Genomic DNA, 5784 nt, shown 5'->3' with positions numbered 1-5784 from the left:
CCAACCACAAGATGCAGTTGGTGGACAACCTGAAGAATGATGGACATAACCTGTGGATGCTCGCCAAGCGAGTACTCCCCCAGCAAACACTATCTAAGTGTTACATTAAAGGCAAGCCCCGGTTTTATGCATAACATTTATATATGCTATTTTACTGCACTTAATGTTTGTAGGCTTGTACCGTGCACTCAAGTGTAGGAGTTGAATGAAACCCTAGTTGCATGAACTCAGGATTCCTTTTGAGATGGATACTAGTATGCTAGGTCGAGTAGCTGCTTTGCTAATTAGGAATCTCGGTAGAAGTCGAGTGATTTTTCTAGCACTCGCGCGAGGTCAGGAATTGGTTGTATCCACTTTGATAACATAATGGTGATGGTCTGTGGACACGGGTCCATGGGGACGCGTGGTCTACGAGATGAAAATTGGAATAAGGATTAACGTGCGGATACCTGTGTCAAGCGTTTGAACGTACTAAACACATACCGAGAAATATGGTAAATCGGTAAGCCTAGTACCTGAGTGAACCTGCCCGCAGATTGCCCTCCTCACGCGACCTGAGACGAGGTCTCCCATTCCGATTATGGTGGGTACAAGTGCGGTCACTGCACGACGGCCAGTCGGGGTCAGTGAGGCATTGTACGCCAAGGCGGTGAGCCCCTTTCTGTTGCCAGGGAATCGATGGGGACGGTTGATGTGTGTGGGGACGGAGTGCCCCTACATGTCGTGTGTTTAGGTTTACCTTGCAAGGATAAAAACTCGATTCGAATCGTCTGCTTCTCGCAGCTAATGAGACTGCTTGATCCATTGTACTGCATTGAGTAATAAGTGGAAATGAGGTGACTGGCAAAAAGATGTTGATTGCTTAAAAATGTTTGATATCATGTATGAGTAGCTAGGTACTCATCTAGTTTAAAAAGGATCATACTAAAACTTGAAAAGCTAAAACTTGATTTTAGACTCAGCTAGTGCTTTTGGCAAACCAAACCCCTCAGCCAAACAGCTGCATGTCTAGAGGTAGAGGAGTAGACTCCTCACACCGGGTAAGTCTAGCTGAGTATTAGTATACTCAGCCTTGCTTGTGGCACAATTTTTGCAGGTACTTCTTAGGATGAATTGTTGCGGTGTGACTTGGCCTCCATCCCTGCCACCGGGATAGATGGTCAAGTGGGTTACTGCTTCCGCAGGAGAGGACCAGGAGGAGTAGCGTGGCCAGGCTTCGCCATGTTACTCGGTTTTCTCCGTTAGTTATTTCCGCTGCATTAAAATTTATGGTTATTATTTCTGAAACTCCGATAATGTAATCACTATGATACTAATTAAATTTGTGGTATTATGTTTTATTGTATTTCTCTGTGCCTCACCTTCGAGTGAGCTAGTGGTATTCGATCCTGGTAAGTGGCTTTATCGGACTAGATCCGAGGGACTGACGGGTTATTCCTGTTTAAGTGTGTTGCTACCCTTATGGGTGCGACTTGGGCACTTAAGCTGGAATAATTCGGGCGGTTCTGCCACAGCTGGTATCGGAGCGAATACCATCACAGAGAAGTCAATAAGTCATAATTTTCAACTTTTTCTAAAGTAAAACTTGCTAGAAACCAAAGTTGGATAGCTGTCAGGACGATAAGGATAGAGCTAGGACGTGAAGCCTTAGGAAATAGATGGGTAGCTAGGTGGCTATTTATATAGGCCATAAAGGCTACTACTAATATTAATAAGGATGCTATAGCAAGCACCCGAAAAATTAGTTAGGTCTGAGAAGACGACTAGAATGAGCATGCATCATGATTGTCGCATAATTGTTTCTTGTGCATCAACATGCTTCTCTCACCTTTACTCCAATAATAAAAACTTGTGAATAATGTGATGTACGGCTATGTTAGAAATGCCTTACCTCGTGTCAGTTTGGTAAGTCTTGTTAGGTCGTGCTATGTGTTTCTCCTGCCTTGCCATCTAGGTAGTATTGTAATTGTTCAACCCTTTTTGCAAAACATTTTGTTGCTTGTTCTGTTCATAAAAAGATCCCCACCCAAACAACCTTGAGTTTAGCAAGTGAAACCTCCTTAAAAAAAATCCTACTTGTGTTGGTATTTTCTAGCCCCCTTGAGTGTTTTACCTTGAATTTACACCTGCACAGCTTATAGACCACCACAACTTGACCGCTAGACCAACCCAAGTCTCCTTGTGCACTTGTTATGTCAAAAAAAAATTTGTTGTTTGGTGTCTAGTTGCGCAAACCCTATCAAGGCCATGTTCTTTCCATAGATCCTGTCCCGAAACTTCATAACATTTCTATTGATCATCCTAGCCGATCCTGTTTGCCTACCTCTCTTTTCACCTGGATTTAGTACTCTCTTTCCTTGTGAATCATGTTGTGGCTTTATCATCTAAATCTCTGGATCCTTTAATGATTCTGCCCTATTATCTAGTTATCTGCTATAACCTGTTCTCAAGTATCGGATGCCAATCTTGCCTAAATCTCTCATTTCTGGTCATTCTCATACCCCCTTCTCCGAGGATCATGACACTTGTTTTATCAATTTATCTCTAAACGACATATCCATGTGGATTAATGGATGTTGCTGTTATCTTGGTTCTCTCATGTCTCTAAAAGCTCAACAATCTATTTTGATCTCATGGCCGGTTCATCCTCATATCAAATCTCATGCAAATCTCTGATCTGATAATCTCCATGTTGATCATAAAATAATTCTCTGAGTTGAAGAAAATTCTCATGTGATGCTCTTTTGCCAATAATCTCTACTTCAACTCCGATCACATTCTTATTTTCTGAGCCATACTCTCATGGGCTCCATCTGTCTGTGCTATGTGGATTTCTTATTGGTTGCGTTTGGTAAGGGTATTATGGCTAGCAACTGATGGTGCCGCGACGAGACCGAGAGCCTACTATGGTGCACACATGGTTGAGCTGCTCGGCACGCGCTGGTATCGCGGTTAATAGCCATGATACATTATGGAACTACACTGATATGCTATCTTTGATGAAGATTCTATCAGAGTGATCGCTGCATTTTGTCTCAGCATGCCGCGATATTATATCCAAATCTATCCTCATTATCTTGTCAAATCCCATCTCCTGAATTTGCATCTATCTCCAGCCTGGGAGTTACATGCTTCTCCACCCTTAAAGATCTTCATCCGAATCTCGGGACGAGATTCTTTTTAAGGGGGGGAAGGCTGTGACACCCCAGGTGTCAATTTCACGTTATGTCGCGAGATTTATCCTAATCTCGGATGCTCAGTAAAAATTTCTATTTCTCGATCGTGCCTATCTCTGTTTATCAGGCTTTCTCTCGGAAGTTCACCGAATTCAGAGTTAATCGATCGCGAGAAACAGCCAATTTCGGAGCGTGTTAAAACTTTTAATTCTCGGAACTCATGCAGGCTCGAAGATCATTCTCGAATTTTAAATCTCGTCTAAAGCTCATTAAATCAAACCCTCGACGACTGTTATCTGATCTGAGCCCGAATCTAATTCCTCGAACCTCGATCGATGTTCGACTATTTTAATCTGAATCCGTACTCTCAAAAGAAATACTCAGTATGTCGTCCTCTAATCATTTTTATCCGATTCGGCCAAATATCTTATGTCCGAACCAAATTCACAACCCGCATCGACAGTGCTTTTAAAAATATCACGATTCGCCTTCTCCGGCTAAAAATCCAAAGACGATCAAATCTTAAGACGATTTATTTTCCAATCACACGTAGGGAATTAATTTTCGAGCGAATTCAAAACAGACTCTCGGTCGAGTTAATCGCGCAACCTTCCGTTCGCCGAAACTCTAATTCGCTCTGTTCTCTGTAGAAACGAATTCCGCAGCAGCATTTTTATTCCAGGAAATAATTTAGCGCGGCCCGTTTGCGTGTTTAGGCCAACCCAAACCAGCCCAATTGGGCCCATTGGAAACCCTAACCCTAGGGCCTTCTATAAATAGAACCCCTCTCCCCTTGCAAACTGGATTTTATTCATCTACCCCCCTAGCCGCCATTTTCTTTTTCCCTGCCCCTTTCTTCCACACGGCAGCACGCAGGGAGCTCCCTCCCTGGATCCATGGCGTCCAAGCCCCTGTGCCCTCTCTCCCATGGCGTGAGGCCCTTACTCCTATCTCTCTACCAGCGCCGAGCCATGGTGGTCGCCGACCTCCCTGCTCCCTGCTGTTGCTCGCCTTGCTTGGATGAGAAGCAGCCGAGCGCCCTTCCTGTCCTCTTGGCGCGAGCTCCCTGTTCCTGTCTTCCTCACGGCTGCGCGCAGGAGCTCCTCCCAGGGCCGCCGAGCTCCATGTCCATGGCGTGGAGCAGCAGCTCCCATTCCCCGGCGACATTCTCCTCGCCGTCGTCCATGGCGCCCCTGCGAACCTCCCTGTCCATGGCCGCAAATCCTTGCGCCCTTCTCTGCGCAGCGCCCCTGATGTGTTTCTCCCGGCGAGCTCTCTGCTCTCGGCCGCTGGCAGCCATGGCGCCCAGAAAAATCCCACAGTCGAACTCCCCCAGCCGAGCCCCCCAAGCAGCGCCCTCCCTGCTCCATAGCTCAAGCCCGAGCTCACCCCCTGGCGCTTGGATCCCTGGAACGCAGCAGCTCTGCCCTCTCTCCCATGGTTGTCCAGCCCCCTACTCCAAGGGCGTGAGCGCGCAGGGATCTGCTCAACGCCGCAGCGCCCAGCCATGGTGGCTGTAGGCCGAGCCCCTTTCCCGTGGACAGCCCCAACCTCCTCCTCTCTTCCCCACAAAACAGCAGACCCTATGTCGATCTTGTTTCGTCTCGCTGCCACCGCTGCGCGCATGCCAAGTGTTCGGCATAATGTCGAGGGAGATGTGTTGTTACAGCACGCCGTGATGCCGCCGTGTGTTCGCTGTTTTTGCGCAACCCCCTCCGCGACGCCGTCAAAACCCGTGGTGAGAAACACCCCGCTGCCCCTGCTGCTATCCTATTTTTTTTGTGTGTGCTCGGTAAAATGTTGAACTGTTGTGTGTGTTTCATCACAGCTAGCCGTCAATGCCATCCGTCGCGCACGCGTGTTCGATGCGAGGCCGGTCGGGTGAACCACATGCATGCACAACTCAAATCCGATCCCGTTCAGGTTGATTGATTTATAGTTTACCATACGTATGATTTGGTTGATGTCATGCAGTGCACGTATATGTGTGGATGTGTGTAAAATGTTTTGGTTATACGCATTAGTAGATTCGCATTTGCGGTTGGAGAACAAGAAGTCATTTGCTGTGTGCGATTTGTAGTTTGTCTAAATACGTTTTGGTCGATGTGGTGTGTATTGGTGTTTGAATATATGTGGCTGCGATGATTCATTTATGTGTCACGAGGATGGTTCGTGGATGGTATTAGTCGTTGGTTAAAATACTTCGTCATAAAGCAGTGTGTTAGTCGTGGTAAATCTAATAAAACGTAAAGCATGTTTGGTGGTTTCCGCAGTCGGCTAATGAGTTAGTCTATGTTAAATATATTTTATGTGTTCCTCGTGGTGTAAGATAGAGTGGGTCGAAGATATAAACTATGAGACATGTGATTTGTGTTTAAGGACGAGAGGTGCGAACAATCGGTTAGTGTTTCACTTGTCTAGTCGATAAATGTGGTCATAAATAATTGTGCTCGACATAAATGTTTGGTCGTTGTATCACTTCCTCTATAATTATAAGTCGAGTCAAAATGCGGGATACTAGTGGTACGCTAGACGGGTGGTGTCCAAATAAATTAACCGGTCGATGTGGTAGTTGTCGTGTGTGATTTATTGTTAGTGAGTAGTTTGA

General features: G+C 46.0%; 1 long non-coding RNA gene across 1 annotated transcript; it reads left to right on the top strand.

The window, feature by feature from the left end:
• Window positions 1-4122: 4122 nt before the first annotated feature.
• LOC118476005 (uncharacterized) lies at window positions 4123-5334 on the top strand. The gene is made up of 2 exons (XR_004855257.1): window positions 4123-4914; window positions 5005-5334. It is a non-coding gene; the product is annotated as an uncharacterized lncRNA (long non-coding RNA).
• The last annotated feature ends 450 nt before the right edge of the window (window positions 5335-5784 follow it).

The sequence above is a fragment of the Zea mays genome, chromosome 1 (genome assembly GCF_902167145.1).
Source record: "Zea mays cultivar B73 chromosome 1, Zm-B73-REFERENCE-NAM-5.0, whole genome shotgun sequence".
NCBI lineage: Eukaryota > Viridiplantae > Streptophyta > Magnoliopsida > Poales > Poaceae > Zea > Zea mays.
The sequence above is the reverse complement of the archived record's forward strand: the minus strand, read 5'-3'. Positions and strand labels throughout refer to the sequence as shown.